Below are 17,101 nucleotides of genomic sequence, written 5' to 3' on the forward strand. Positions count from 1 at the left end.
GGTCATCTGCATCAGGTATTTCCAAGGATTTGCTTCATCAGTGGGGTGCATGGTCCAGAGAAGGAACAGCATGAATAGGAGAAGATCTAGAGACAACCCTGGGGAGCATCAACTGCCCTCCAGAGTCCTTGGAGATTGGAGAGTGACCCTGCTTCTGCCATACCTGGGCTGCGAACCACTGGGTAAGCCAGTGGGTAACCACCTGGATGCCTCAGGGACATCTAAGAAACTGATATATGAGTGACATTTTTCCTCAAGAGGATGTTTATGGCTGAGGCCACATAGTGGGATTATAGTCACGGGGAGGGAAACTTGGAAGAGGGTTGGTGCCACTGTCCTGTGCCTTAGGACTGTGATTACCGGTGGTTCCCAGTAGGAAGGGATCTGAGGCTACCCAGCCTGGGGAAGGAGGTGGCATGAACAGGACAGCCTTTCCAAGGGGTGTCCCCAGGTGGCGCCCTAAGCCAAGCCCTGAAAGGCTGGGTGTGCAAAGAGGGAAGGAGCTGTTTCACACCGCACTTCTCAGGAAATGACTCAGCAGGTTGACGTCATCAGTTGGGTATTCTTCTTTAGGATCAGTGGCAGAGACCCAGGGTGCTGTATCACCCCTTTCTAGCTGTGCTGTTCTCAGGGTGGTGGGTAGAGTTGGGGTGGTCTTCTTGACTCATTGATTTACTCACTCACTCTGCTACATCAATCAACTTTCTAAGGAGTTGACCTCAGGGTGTAAGGCCCTGCAGCAGGTCCAGAGAGATGTTGCAAGCATTTCCTCAGAGACTGCTGCCTTGTTCCTTTTGTTTGGCCAGTGAAGTGGGAGGATGGGATGGAGGGCCAAGGAATGACATCTGGACACAGAAAATGGGCCATATGGACGACGCCGTGGAGAACACCCCAAGCCAGCCCGGCCCAGAACACAGTTCTTTCTCATTCTCTGCCTCCTCTGAAGTGAGATACCGTTTCTGTACCATGTCTGTGGCATTTATTACAAACTGCCCTAGAGTCTGATAAGCTTTTTCTAAGTAAGTATCTTATCTCCCCAACTGCTGCACCGTAGCACATGCCGGTCATATCTGATTCATACTGTTATCTCAGCAGCTTTCCACCCAGCCCCTGCTCCCCAGCATTCAGGACGGTACCCCGACACAGGCATGTTCAGTAAAGATCTGCTGAGCTTGATAAATCCAGAGGCCATCTGCAGTGAGGCTGCCAGCCTAGCCTGGCAGGCCCCAGCATCACAGAGGTTAATAACAATGTCAGAGGTCACTGAGGCAGGGAGGTGCCTGGGCTGGGCATGAAGTAGTCAGCAGCTCTCTTGCCAGAAGCAGCCATGCTCCAGATAGCAGGCGGCACCTGAGAGAGGCCCCGCAGCAAGGCCATTATTACCATTCCTGGGCTTTTATATTTTATGTGAAAAAGACTAACTTTATCATAACAGTGAGGGCCCCACTGAACAAAGACTTGACACTCATCTCATACTCGCTTGAAATCTGGTGATAGAAGGATACAAGGCAATATTATCCCCTGGGCACAATAATGGATAATGATATTCATTTCTCATTCATTGGCACAAGCACACATTCATTCATTTATTGAGCACCTCCTATGTGTCCCTTACTGTTCTAGGTAATGCAGTAAAGAGCTGAAACAGACACAGCCCCTGTTCTTGCTGAGTTTGAAATCTTGGCAACAAATGATCGCACAAATATAAAATTACCACTGCGACATGTGTTCCACAAGAGAGGTACATGGTGACATGAGAGCATGTCATAGGAGGATTTAGCCAGAAAAAAAGTCCCTTCTCTACCCCATAGAGACTGGAAACATATCCAAGCCAGGCAAGATGTGGCCTCTTCTGAGGTCACCTGACTCCTGCCCCCTGAGAGGCTAATCGGCCAACTGCTTGTAGCTCAATCTGGGGGCTGTCATGACCTGAGTGGCGGCTGCACAAGAGAGCTCTACCACATGATGGGTTTGATGAAGTAGGAAGATACCCAGTTGGCTGTGCAGGACTCACCAGTCACCCAGTCTCTCATCATTCTGAGTGGCAAGAGCCGATAAAAACACGGTGATGAGAGAGGCAAATAGGGTGACTGACTGGCCCCATTTTCCCAGGACTTTCCCAGTTTTATCACTGAAAGTCCCATCCTCTGGGGCTGTTCTTGTTTTAAAACTGAAAGTTTCACCTCCTGGGAAGCCCCTGAGTCCAGAGCAAGCCAGGGTAGTCAGCCACCCTTGTTCTAGTGACTGCCAACTTCCTTAGCTTCCTCCTCTGTAAGATGAAGTTGGACCAGAACAGGGTTCCCAGGCCTGGCTGCAAATTAGAACCACTGAGGAGGCTCTTAAAAAGCACCAAGGCCCAGGTTCCCTCCCCAGAGATTTAGTTGGGGCAGGTGTCAGTGAATTTTAAAAGCTTCCCAGATGGTGCTACATGAGGCTGAGAACCATTGTTCTAGTTGATCTCTTTATGCTCATCCAGGGTTTTTTATAAACCCACTAGTTCATTTATCCCCAATCTCCCAGAGCTGACCCTTCTTGACACTGTTATTCCTACTGGTGACACTGCATAGTTTTCTCCTCTCTCCCTCTTTCTCTCCTTTGCCACTCACTTGTTCTTTCTACCTGTGACTGCCTAAGTGCCTAACACTGATTCCCCCCTGCTGTGCTTCCTAGTCTTGGATCAATCAATGTCGTCTCCCCCTCTGTCCCGCCTCCGCCTCTGTCTGGGTTTCCCCTTCCCCAGCTTCTCTGACTCCTCATTTAAAGGAGGTGAAACAGCTCTCTGGGGACAGAGCCAGGTGCTGTGCCCAGGAGTCCCTCCCTGTCCCTCTTCTCATTTCCAGTATGTGCTCCTCCCATGTAGGTTCTGGGATAACACAGACTCAGGGGCCATGTGGCTGCTTGGAGGCCCGGCTTTCATTGCTGCACTGGGATCAGAGTCTGGTACATGGCTTCCTGCTTCACTCACTCCTGGGGGTTGGCCCAACCCACGCCAGCTTCCACTCTACACAACATTCCGGGATACAGTCTGTAAACCACCTCTGTGCTAGTGGCAAAGGGGCTCCATGTGAGGAAGAATGTTCCCAGTGCTTCAGGGCCCCCCTCCCCCAAGCTTCCCTACCTGGCTGATGACCTCCTTTACATGAGACCAAAAATGGCACCTTCATCCAGTCAATTATCCAGGGAACACTTTGTGGAGAAACATTAACTTCACTCCACACATGCAATCTTTTGTCAAGCCAGTGCTCCTTCTAAAACATACCCACTAGTACCAGCTTGGCCCAAACTGCCTCGTCCTTTACCTAGACAATGACAGGAACTTCCAAACCAGCCAGGCCTGGGAACCCTGTTCTAGTCTAAAACTTCATCTTACAGAGGAGGAAGCTGAGGAAGTTGGTCTCCCTGCTCTTCTCTGATTCACCTCTAAAAGTGATATTTAACAACATAAATTAGATCATGCTGTCCATGTAATTCATCATATCAACATACTAAAAAATAAAAAACAAAACAAAACATGATTATCTCAATGGGTGCAGAAAAAACATTTGATGTATTTTAACTTCTATTTTTGATTAAAAACTCTTAGAAAACTAAGAATATCCTCAACTTAATAAGAATAAATCTAGAATTGATATGTTAATGAAAAGAGACTGAATTCTTTCTCTTAAAGCTCAGGAACAAGGCAAAGAGGTCCACTCGCACCATTTTTATTCAGCATTATACTGCAACAATAAAGAAAAAAGGCATGCATATGGGAAAGAACACATTAAGTGATTGTTATTAACAACCAACATGATAATCTACATTAAAAAAAACAACTACAAGGAATTTCCAAAAAAAAAAAATCCAATGTGTGATTTTAGCAAGTTTGCAGTATTCAAAGTTAATGTACAAGGTTCGGGTACAACTGTATTTCTAGAAATTAATAATTGAAAATAGAAATTAAAATATACTATTCAATGGTCTGGTGTGGGGGAACAACCTGTCATCCCAGCTACTTGGGAAGCTAAAGCTGAAGCTCAAGTTTGGGGCTGGCATGGACAATTCAGTAAGATCTGATCTTGCAATTTTAAGAAAATTTTTAAAAGGCTGGGGATGTACCTGGTGATAGAGCACCTTATTTTCAATCCCCAGTACTGGGGTGGGGGGAACCTACAATAATCATGTTAGTGTGATGTTAGCATACAGACAGATGTATAGATCAATGGAACAGAATAGGGAATACAGAAATAGACCCACATGTATACAGTCAAGTAATGTTTGACAAAGATAGTAAGGTTCAATGGAAAAAAGGCATTCTTCAGTAAATGATACTAGAATAATTAGGATGTCCACAATGAAAACATGGACATTGACCCTTACCTCACACCATATATAAACATGAACTTGAAATGGATCATAGATCTAAGAATACAGGCTAATGTTAGTGGTGGCACACTCCTGTAATCCCAGCTATTGGGGGTGAGTGACTTCAAGGCCAGTGGCCATGGGGGGCAACTGAGACCCTCTTTCAAAATAAAATGAAAAACGGTTGGAGGTATAGCTCAGCATTGGAGTGATTGCCTGGCATTCATAAGGCTCTAGATTCAATCCCCAGTACTAGAAAGAAAGAAAGAAAGAAAGAAAGAAAGAAAGAAAGAAAGAAAGAAAGAAAGAAAGACTAGAACTATAAAAATTCCAGGGGATAAAACAAGGAAAATTCTTTAAGTTAGGCAAATATTTTTAGGTAAGTTCAATAAATCATAAAGGAAATTTTTGATATTTTGGATTTCATCAAAAAGAAAACAAATCTTTAAAAGGCATTGTTAAGAAAATTTTAAAAAACACCCATAAATTGGAAAAATATTTGCAAACATACACTTGGAATGTGCAAAGAGTATTCAGAATATATAAAGAATTCTACATCTCAAAAATAAAGAGAGAACTCAATTAAAAAAAAAAGAGAAGAAGAAGAGGGCAAAGTTTGAACTAGCACATCACTGGAGATATGGAAATGACATATAGGTACAGAAAGAGATGTTCCACATCATTAAGTATCAGAGAAATGCATATTAAAAACCATCCACTAGAACAGGTACCATTAAAAAGAATGATAATCTCAGTACTGGTGAAGACATAGAGCTACCGGAACTCTCCTACACTGCTGGTGGGTATGCAAATAGTCCAATTACCCTAGAAAACAATTCAGTATTTCTTATAAAGTTAAACAAACACTTACCATATGGCCCAGTAATTTCACTCCTAGAATGTATGCCCAAGGAGAAATGAAAATATATGTCCATACAAAGATGTATGTGAATATTCATAAAAGTTTTATTCCTAATAGTCCTAAACTGGAAATAGACCTCCCAAACAATCAGCTAACATGAGCATAACAGAGGATGACATATCCATAAAATGAAATACCATTAGCAATGAAAAACATCATGGAATACACCAACATGAATTAATCTCAAAAGCATTGTGCCCTCTGAAAGAGGCCACACGCCAAGGAATACATCTTTATGATTATAAATGTGTCATGTAACATTCTACAAATGGAGGGCGGGAAGGATCCATGCCAGGGCCTGAGAGTGTGCACAGAGGGCTGACTGAGAAGACATGTGAGGACTTTTTAGGGCGATGGAAATAATATATCTTGTGCTTGCCACACAGTAGCTACGTAACTGGAAGTGTTTTATCAAAGCTCATCAAACTGCATACTTTAAAAAGGCGAATTTCATTGTACTCAAATGACACGGTACTCATTAAGTCACTTCCCACTTACCCCCGGTGTCCTTCTGCCAGCCACAGGCAACCTTTAACCTACCCTTCTGTGTCAATAGATTTGCCTGTTCTGGACCTTTCTTTTAAATAGAATCCGATAGTGTGTGGTCTTTTGTGTTTGTTTTCTTTCTTTTGCTAATGAGTAGGGTGTTTCTTCTGAGGGTGATGGGAAAGTTCTAAAATTGATCATGGCCATGGTTGCCCAACTCTGTGAGTCCTCAAAAAACCATTGTGAGCACTTTCGATAGATAAATTTTATGGTACACGAATTCTATCTCAATAAAGCTGTTAGCAAATTTTTGTGGAGTGAATAAAGAAATTTGCCCCTCTGATCCTGTCCTGGCTCTTGCAGGAGATGAATCAGGCAGGACATGTCCTATGAGCTGGTCACTGGGCCTGGAAGTGCACAATTGAGAGCAGGCAGCTCCTGCAATCTGTGTGTGTGAACCCCCCAGCTCGGCAGCCCTGGCCCCTGGGGCTTTGCATGCACGGGGGATTTCATGGGAAGGGGGTTCTACAGGTCTGGGACCAGGATGGGATCCTAGCAATTTCTCCCCAGTTCTCTGTGGTCAGAACAAACCACTTTCTTAGTCAACTGGGCTGTCACCCCACCCGGGGTAATTACTGCCGTTGGCCCCTCTGGATGTGTCATCTACACATGTGGGTAATTAAACTGAATCCAGCTGATGACTCGGGCACATGGCATCACACCAGCCCTGGCCCAGTGCAGACTGGGAGAACTGGCTCATCCAGGCACTGGTGTGAATAGAAAGCCAGCTCACCAGTGCTGGGCGCAGGCTGTGGGGAGCAGGGGGTGGTGCACAGAAGCGCTCTCTGGTCTTCCTTACTCCTCACCCCAAAAGTGGAACCCAGAGTGGGTGGGGTCTGCATGGTTCCAGGCTGGGCTGAGAGGCCTGCGACTGGTTAACCCTGCGATTAGCCTGGAGGCTTTGAACTCTGGGTACGAGGCCTGTGGTTTGGTGCTGAACTAAGGAGAACAGAGCAGGCTTCAAGCCCCAGGGCGTGGGCTGAGGCCTGAGAGGAGATAGTAAGTACAGGAAGCGGGTCTTTAGAATCCTGGCCTCTCAAACCGTCTTCCACATGGCATTAGAGGGTTTCTCCAGAATAAGAAGAAGATGAAGGGAGTGATGGGTCAGTCAGAAAAGAGGGCCTGTGGAGTTCCTTCCAAATCCTGCATTCTGCATGTTTGTTTGCTAATACCCGTGGGTCTGTGGGACAGCCCTATCCACACCACCTCATTTCATGCTCACGTGACCCTAGGGGGTGTTTCCTACTCTACCTGGGTTATGGAGGAGGACCTGAGGGTCAGAGAAGTCAGATCAATTATTTGCTCCACGTCACAAACCTTCCATATGGTGGAGCCTGTATTCCAATTCAGGTCTGCCTGACTCAGACATGGAGGCCTCAGTCAGCCATGGCCCAGCTGCCTTCATTCTGTAAGTCTAGAAATCCAGGCTCTGTCTGGTTACTTTGAAGAACATATGTGTGGCTTAAGAATTATCTCCAGAGGGAAGAGCCATGACTCACTCGATCGAGGTTATTTTGTAGGAGGACATAGCAAGTTTTCTTTGTGATGGGGAGATTGGTGGGAGCAATTTAGTATGAAGCAACTCCTGTTTGGCACATAGTAGAGATTCAACAAAGGCTTGTTGATTGACTAACTGATTGCTTAGATTTGTGATAAACATTGTGAGGGGATGCAAAAGAATTGTTATGAATTTATTAGTGAGTGTGTATTATGCTCAATGTCAGTATGAAGATCATACATACTTCCTTGGATTTTTTGGGGGGGCAGGTATTGGGGCATTTTACCACTTCGCTATATCTCCAACCCTTTTTTAAAATTTTGAGACAGAGTCTCACTAAGTTGTCCAGGCTGGCCCCAAACTTGCTACCCTCCTGCTTCAGCTGCCCAAATTGCTGGGATTATAGGCACGTGCTACCACACTCAGCTTCCTTGGATTTTTAATAGTTGAATTTTTAAATGTTGGAAATTAATTGAGACAAATGAGCCCTGTCCAGATTGAATGAACTGCATCTATTAATCCAGTTGGATAGCAGTTTGCCATCTTTGTTTTAGACTTTCTAAATAAGTTGAAAAGATTCAATAACGAAAGGTATTGAAAAAATTGTGATTAAGAAAAAAGCCATAGAATAACTTTTTCCCCCTGGTGTTATCTCATTTAATCCTTACAACCCCATGGGATAGATATTATTCTCCCTATTTCATGGTTGAAGAAACTAAGATTCCAATAGTAAGTAATATAACCAGAATTCCAATGTAAGATGGCTTTTAAATTTTTTTAACCTAATTTATGTTCTTAATCACTATGTTGTATTACCTTACAGATTAGGAGCTTGTTTAGAACAGAAAACAAACCACAGAGAAAATTAGAATCTCCTGTGTATCAGAGGGCTGTCAAGTAATGCTCTCCAAGAACCTCTGTCTGGATAGGCCTGATTGAAAGCATTGTGAATTTTCTCAAAAACAGAACAACTGATAACATTTCAATGCCAACCTCTGAAGTTGACATCACACTGGGAGACTGTATACAGACACAGAATAACATTAAAAGCAGCTTCAGAAGTCAAACAGATTTGGATTCAAACCCCATGTCCTGTGCTTACCAACTGTGTGGTCTTGGGCAAACTACCCTGTCTGAGCCTCCGTTGTAATGTAAAGGGAATAAAAATAATTTCTACTCACAAGGTTGATGTGACAATGAAGACATTCACACGAGGAGGGTCTGATAACCATTAGCTGTTATTTTTCTGATAGCAAAATTCCCAGGTGAGGAGGCAGGGACAAAGGAGAAAGAAGCTCTGCACTCAAAACCGAGTCCATGAGAACAGGCACAGATCAGCTGTCCCTTCCTTGCTCTTTTTCAGTGGCCCAAGGTGTGCCTGCAATAATTGTTTATGGAATGTATTAAAAATTAAGCAAGGTGCAGATGCTGAGTGGGTGAGCTTTGATTTGCTAAAGGGGCAGGGAGCAGGTGATCCATGCTCTGTTGTAAGGCTATGGCTCTGACCTTCTATTTTGACTCAAGGTCAGGATCTTAGAGTTCTGACAGGTGGTTTTGGGGGCAGTATACCCATGGGTGGTCCAAAGGCAGCCACTGCCCCAAAGACCAATGGAATCTGAATGTTTTCAAGGAAAAGTTTGGAATTCCACTGGAAACCTTGTTCTCCTCTTGAGTAATGCTCCTCAGTTGATGCTTCCATGATTCCAGGGTCTGCATTAGGAGCTACTAGGAAGATCGCCATTCCTTTGTGTGGGAAAACTATGGCAGAGGAGGAAAACAATTTTGTTTGCTTCTTTGTACTGGGGATTGAACCCAGGGGTTCTCAACTACTGAGCCACATTCCCAGCCCTTTTTAAATATTTTGTTTAGAGATGATCTGGCTTACCTGCTTAGGGCTTCACTATATTGCTGAGGTTGGTTTTGAACTCATGATCCTCCTACTTCAGCCTCCTGAGGGATTAAAGATATGTGCCGTTGCACCTGGCTAGAGAAGGAAAACAGTGTGAATCTATACACCTCAAAAGACGAACTGAATTCTGACACGATACAAGAGGGAACATCAGAAGCATTGAGTGAAGACAGTTTGTAAAGATCCACTTGCAGAGTTTTAAACTTAGAGTAATAATGTCCAATGTCCTCTAAATACTTGAGAGTTTCCAAAAAGCCATCTTACCCATTGTTTAATCTCTAAGGGGCAGACAGAGCAGAGCAGATTCATCTTTGCCAGATCATAGTTGAGAGAACTCAAGTGAAGGGGTTGTTTCAGGTCTACTTCTGGGAAGGAGCCAAGCCAGGGCTGGGCCAAGGTCATGATGCATTCTTCCTATGCCGTGCCATAGGCTGGAAACAGAATCAGGTTCAAGGTAAGTGTTCATATCTTCATACAATTTCTACCGATCCTACTTATGAAGGCTTCTGAGGCTTGGTGGAATGTACCACTGATGTTTTCAGTGCACAGCTTCAGAGATAATGTGGCTGCAGCCAGGCTAAGCCGAGCCAGCAGCCCTGGGGCCTGGAGCAAGTCATCAAGCTTCTCTGGGTATTAGAGAGAGTGTTACCTGTCCTGTCTACCTTGGAGGGTTATCCTAAGGGCCAGATGAGATAAGGAAGAGAAAGTGCTTTGCAAATGTGATATTCTGAGTCTTAACAGCTTCTACTCAATGTCAAGTGTCTAAAGGCACTTCTACAGGAAACAGCCTCTTTGCCCTGTTTGCTTGTGTGCTTGGCTCAGCATATACCAACTTTTCTACCCAATCTGAGTTGGATTAAGCTGAGTCAAAGGATGCTGATTGCACAGAGAATCAGAGCAGGACATAGGTGCTTGGGTTAAGAAATGACCTCATAGTTCATTCAACTTCTCTATGTACATAGAGAAATAAATCATAGTCCTTAAGATGAATTTGTTCTAAAGGAGAAGTCTTTTGAGAGTGCAAAGAGCAGACTCATGAGTTTTTTTTTTTTCCAACCTCTAAATATCCTAGAAGAGAAATGGAATAACATAGCCGCATGCTCAAATACCCAAAGTTTCTCATGAGCCAGGTTTAAAGTCTGGGAAACTTTGTATCTTTCTCATCTCAATTTTATTTACTTTACTTATTGGTTGAAGTACTAAGGATCTACCACTGGGTCACATTCCCAGCCCTTTTTATTTTTTATTTTGAGACAAGATCTCACTAAGTTGCTCAGGTTGTCCCCACACTTTTGATCTTCCTGCTTCAGCCTCAAGAATAGCTGGGATTACAGGTGTGCATCACTGTACTTAGCTGTATCTTTTTTAATCATTTACATTCAAAAACAAAAAAAAATCGAAATGCATAACATTTTCCTTTCACGGAGCAAATGATACGTTGGTCTTTGGGTGACAGTTGGCAAAACACAACATGATTAATCTGGGGACCTGCAGGAGTTCACCTTCAGTGACTGTGCTCTTACCACCGCTGATAAAAACACATCTGAAGCAGCTGAGAAAGGAACCTACGAAAAGAATTGCTTCAAGATAAAGTATTCCTTCTCAGTTGCAAAGAGTATAGATAAAGGTTCTATCAAGAATGTCCCAACTTGACATTTTAAAATTTGATATCAAAACAGTAGAGTGACATTTAAGAAGATTTAGAAATGTAATGACCCATTACACTTCTCTGTTACAAGTGACACTGTCCTGCTAAGAACATAGGGGAAGAGGCAGAAAATGTGAATTGAAATTAAGCTTTAAATTTATAAGCTGTTGATCATTGGAAAGTCTATTTCTTTGAGTCTTTGCTTCCCTGTTTAAAGTGGGGAGAGTAGTGGTAACACATGCAAAGACATCCTAGGGACAGAATTAAGTAATCTGTGTGCCAGTGTTTGGCAAATGTGGCTTATCGTTTCTTGGCTTCTTTTTGTTTTTACCATGGGAAATCATATATTATAAGGACACCTTGTTTTGGTTTTTCTCTGGTTTCTGACCATCCTTCCATTCCTGTCTTACAGGCACTCATCAGGGACAATTGCTTCTTTCTCAAACTGTGACTATTTTCTCTTTTCGATCCTCTGCTTCCCAGCTCCAGGCCTCTGATTACCTTTGACGCTCCTCTCCTAGAGTCCCTCTCCAAAGGTAAAAGGGGCCTCACTTTTTAGGATGATAAAGCTCATATCTGGGCACCACACTGCTTAGAATTAAGAGCCCCAGCAAAAGTCCAGTCCTTCAGCCCAGGTTTTTTTCCACCAAATCTCCAGCAAAGAACCCTTCTCCTTGGGCTTTGGCCACAAAGCACACAACTTCACAGTCTCTTTTTCTGTAAAAGCTACTATTTGTTGCTCAAATTTTTACACACACAAATTACACACATACACACACACACACACACACACACATACTATTTATTAGTGGACCATATGTGGCAAGTCTTGTGTCAAATATATCATACAAATTATTTCATTGAATGGATATATATATTCTTGAGAGGAATATTTATTCTCATTTTACAGATTAAGTAACTTGCCTAAATATATGGAGGTATAGATAGAGCATCCCTAATCCAAGATTCCAAAATCTAAAATGTTCTAAAACTTGGAGCTTTTTGAATGCTGGCAGGAGGTCACACTTGGAGTTTCATACCTGACCTCACCTGATGGGTCACAGTCAAAATGCAGGTACATTAAAAACAATGTATAAAATGACTTCTGGGTTACATGCACAAGGTGTATGTGAAACATCAGTGAATTTCATGTTTTCACGTGGGTCCCATCCCCAATATATCTCACTAGGTATATGCAAATATTCCAAAATCAGAAAAAAAAATCTACATCCCAAAATGCTTTTGGTCCCAACACTTCAGACAAGGGAAACAACCTGCAGTGCATGGAAGAGCTTGATTCCAAGGCCATCTGGCCTCCAAGTCTGTTGTGAATGTCTGAATGACAGCCCTAGGGTTTCAGCCTGTGTCACTGTGTGTGTGACAGCTTTTGGAATCTCACCTCTTCCCCCAGAAATCCTTCTCCACTGGATCAGCAGGAGTTGAAGACACTCCTGTCTGGCTGTGATTCTCCTGGTCACGGTAGGAAGCTGCTCGCTCACCCTCCACACTCTGTGACTATGCACTGTGCTGCGCACAGGGGGACTCAGGTTTGCGCTGCTGGGCTCGTGCCCCGTCTGTCCGTCAGCGTCTCTGATCTGTCTGCAGCTGCTTCATTTTGTGGAAAATTAGCAGCAATGCTCTGAATATTTCCAGTGACTATCTGGTGGGGTCTATCTATGGAGTGGGGGAGCCTGTGTAAATATGGCCACGGGACCCCCACTTTAGGAAACTTATGGTGCCCACGGAGAAACTCACAAGGTGTGGAAACCTGCGTCTTCCTCACCCCAGGAGCAAGCGAAGGAACTGGGTGTGTTCAGTGCGAAAAGCCACCTACTCAAGGGTCACCAAACTATTGCCCTCAAGTGTGAGAATGGCTGTTATGAGGAAGTGTGATTTGACTTCTGCCACATGTCCCCATAGAGGGGAGTGAGGAGCCAAAGACACGCGGGTGAATCACAAGGAAGGGCAGCTGCATCAGCTCCTTCTTTGGAAAGAGGTGGCTGCTCCACGCAGAACGCAACCCACGTGCTCAGGGAATGGGATTTTCCACTGCCTGGAGCCACCTGGCACAGGCCGGGGGCTACCAGCAGCAACATCACGGGGGGTGCTCTCAGCTGCTCTGGCCTGGGAGGTCCTGGAGGGCAGGCCCAGCCGCTGGCTCTGCCCTGTCTCCAAGAAGTGGGGCTGTGTGTGCAGAGGCTGCCAGGAGTCACGCCAGGGCCTTCTTCCCTGGTTTATCCCCACAACAGCAGGTTTTTGATGATGCAATGAGAACAATGCCAATTGAGGGGGAAAGAATGGGTCCTTGTCCCTTTTTGTCCCTCCTGTTCTCAACAAAACACAGAGCAGCCAATCCATGGCTAGGAACCGCAGCATCGTGCCTCCTGGGTTTAGGATTCTAGAACCACTGGTGGAACCACTGGGAGTCCTCTGGCCATGTTTATTTCCTGGCTTCCCCTCCTGGGTGCACCTGTTCTTTCTTCCTCCCTGTCCCACTACCTGGTTGACAGGCCCAATATCTGCTTGAACTTTAGAGCTGCCTCACCGGCAGCGTCCCCCATAAGCCTTCCTTAGGGTGGGCTGAGAGTCTCTCTGGGGATCAGGACTCTGCTTAGGCTCTTATGCTATTATCTCTCAGCTTGAAAAAAAATATATCCTTACACCCCCAGGCCCCGCTCCAGCACCAGGAATACCTCTGACCAGCAGTTTAGGCAGCATCTACCAACCTTCCACAGGCCTGGGGTAAGAAGGGCGGCTAGAACCGAAGTCCAGAGATCCAAAACTGCATGGGAGTTGAGTGGGGTGGGATGGTGGGCCCTCACCTGGGGCTGGGAAGAGGGCTGGGTTTGAGGGTATATGCGGCCTCAGGCCCAGAGGGTGACTACTGTGACCCAGTCCCTCCAGTGTGGGCTCAGTATTTCCCCCCTGCCCTATCTGGCCTCTAGGTATGCGGTCTGTGTCCTGGTCACCCTCAGGCCTGGCAGGAAGCCCATTGTTGTGCTCTGAGTGATGGAGAAGGTTGGGATGCAAAGGAGAGAAGGGTACTGCAGGGCCCCAAGGAAGGAGGGTGGGGTGATTCAGGGGCAAAGCTAATGAATTCAGGACTCCAAAGGAGGAGCCTTCTCCCAAGCAAGAGACAGGAGAAGAAAAGATTGGGAACAGAATGACCCAGAGCTCTGTGTCTCTGCCTGGAGCCCCAGAAAGGAATTCCTAGTGCTTTCCAGAGAGAGGCAGCTGGGGCAGCCATGAAACTGGGGGTTTAGTCTCAACATGGTTGTGGGTTCCTTTACTATTTTGGAGGGGTGTCAGATGTCATGTGCTTGTTTGTGTGGGGGCTGGCACATCTTTTTATGTAAAACTGCTTTCACCCCAAATGGAAATAACCAGAAGCTGGGGTTGTGGACTGCCGGGTAGCCAGCCTGCGGTCCCCACACAGGGAGGTAACAGGCAGGTGCCAGGTGCTGCGGGTGGCCCCTGTGTGGGGGTGGTGAAGGCTGAGAGCCTGCCTGGCATCGTGCCAGAAGGCAGCCAGGGAGCTGGAGGGAGGGAGGCAGCCATCAAGGCAGGAGGGGAGCAAAGTCAACGAAAGGGTCAGTCAGAAGAAGACCGGGATTGTGCAGTCAGGCAGGGGGCCAAAGAGACCGGAAGAAGGGAACCAGGAAAGGGCAGAGCCAAGCCGAGGTCAGGTACAGAAGCCAAGGGCAGGGCCAGGCCTCCAAGACAGCCTTGTTGGGGATGAGTCCAGGTCTTCAAGCCCAGCCCCTGTACTTTCCACTCTGGAAACAGGAAAACCACCACAAAGAATCTGATGCCACCTTGTGCCCCCAGGCAGGTCCCTGCCTTTTGTTCCTTGTCATCCTCTACTCCCCTGGCCACCACACGGCTCCCAGCAGCCCTGTAGGCCTGGGACAGAGCAGCCAAGGCCCTCGGAGGGATTCTGCGGGGGGATGGTGGCTCCGTCAACAAGGTCTCCAGGACAGGCTGACTCGTGTTTCTGATGGAAAATAAGGGAAAAAAAAGTGAAATAAACTCATCTTCGTTAGAGCCCAGCCAGTGCCCAATGCCAGGCACGCTCTCCAGTCGGACGTGTTAGACCTGTTGTCTGGATGGTGGAGCAGCAGACCTCTAGGGTCACAAACTTGACCTGGACCTTGAGTCTTTCCAGAACCGTCGCCCAGAACCCCAAGGCGAAGCTCTTTCCAGAGGTCAGTGAGACCTTCACGGAAAGAGGCTGAGGCTGACCCTCAGAGGCAAGTGGCCTGCTTAGGGACAAATGGTTACCCTCAGGCCTGGCCTATGGATGCCCAGGCTCAGAGGCAGCCTGTGGCTCCCTGGTGGCTAAAGAGGGGAGAGGAAGAGAGGAGGACATAGGCAGGCCTGTCTTCAGGACTGGACGACAGGTGGGAAGGGTCCCTCTTCTGGGGCATGGAGGGCTGGGGGAGGCTGGAAAGGGATGTGGCCTGTGGCTGAGTTCTGCTTTCTTGGAAAGCCAGGGAACGGGCACCACAGAATTAGAGCCCCTGGGGGCTTCCAGAACTTCTTTCCTCCAGCCCCTGCCTCTGCATTAGATGCCCCTCAGCTACCCTAAGGTGGAGCCGAGGGTTTCCACCCTGATCTGGAAGCTTGTATTTTCTTAAATGTAAATGGGGGAGGGGAATCATCACTTCCTTTAAGTCTTCACTCAAAGCTCACCTGAAAGGCCACCCCTGGACACCATATTTCAAATTGTGACTGTGTCCTCCACCTCCTTAATCCCGTCCCTTCTCTATTCCTCTATTGCACGTCTCACTGTCTAATGTACTGTTTAATTGGTTTGTTGATTTTCGTCTGCCTCCCCCCACCATCCCGATGCCAGTGCCATCAGACCTGAGTCTTAGCTATTGTGTTCCCAGAACCTACTGTAAACCAAGAAATCATAGACTGAAATAAAAGCAAAGAGAGTTTCATTCAGGTGCAGAATAAATGTGCAGAAACCAGGGTCCCTGGTTGGGAGGATTCTTTGGGGGAATATAAATAGGCTTGAGATAAGTTCAGCAATTGGAAACTGGCTCAAAGTAGGGTGATCATAAATTTATGTATGTATGTATGTATGTATGTTGGCACTGGGAATTGAACCCAGAGTGCTTAACCACTGAGTCACATCCAAGGCCCTCTTTATCTTTTATTTTGAGACAGGGTCTCGTTGAGTTGCTGAGGGTCTCACTAAGTTGTTGAGGCGACTTTGAACTTGCAATCCCCCTGCCTCAGCCTCCTTGAGTTGCTGGGATCACAGGTGTGCACCACCATGTTTGGCATAAAATTTTTAAAGTATAGTAGAATGTCTATGTCAATAGGCGAACTGGCCAATCTAATATTTCTCAAACTTTGGAAATTATTGTTAGATTTCAGAAAATTGTTCCCTCTGTCATATCCAGTTCCTGATAAGATGCCTGTGTGGCAATTTACCCCTGCCAGAAAAATCTCTAATGCTTAGAAAAGACCATTCTGCAGCCATGTTGATTTTTATGGTATCCCTAAAACAGGGCCAGACAATAAATATTTGTTGAAAGAATGCGTGAAAGACCTATGTAAAGTGTCTCACAGGACATCCAGCTCCTTATAATTGCTACTATTGTTTGCTACAGGTAACTTGTGATCCCTCAGTCCCTCTGGCCACCAGATGATCTCCGAGCTTCCCTTTCACTCTAAAAATCTTAGTGTCCCAGATGCTCCTAATATGAAACCTACCCTGATCCAGCTAATTCCCAACCCCTTCTCCTGGCATTCCTCAGCGGAGCTCGGCCAGGCTTGGTGCATGAAGCTCTTCCTTTTGACTCTGAGGATCAGAATGGGGCGCAGGTGTGGGACCATGAGTCAGCCCAATAATTCCTGGAACAGTTTCCATTCAGATATTTATGTGTTTCAATTTAATTGACTTTGTTGCACTGTTTCATAAATTTTATTGTTTTCAATAGAGGCAATTCATTATGTGCACAATTAAAGCCATTTGATTTTAATTTCTTTATCAAGAGTTTTCACAGAAATAACTTCCTTGGATTCAGAAAAATATTTACCAGACCACTTGCCCTGATGTGGGGTTTGGACGTGTGACCCTTGGCATGGAGCTCCACACTGTCCTGCCCTGGGTGGGACCCTGTCCCTGGCCATGGAAGTCCCCTGTGGGGACAGGATCATCCCGGATCCGGTGCCGGTGTGATGGGGGCTCAGGTGGGTCGGGCTCAGCCATCCTCATGG

The sequence above is a fragment of the Spermophilus citellus genome, assembly GCF_964194105.1.
Source record: "Spermophilus citellus genome assembly, chromosome: 2".
NCBI lineage: Eukaryota > Metazoa > Chordata > Mammalia > Rodentia > Sciuridae > Spermophilus > Spermophilus citellus.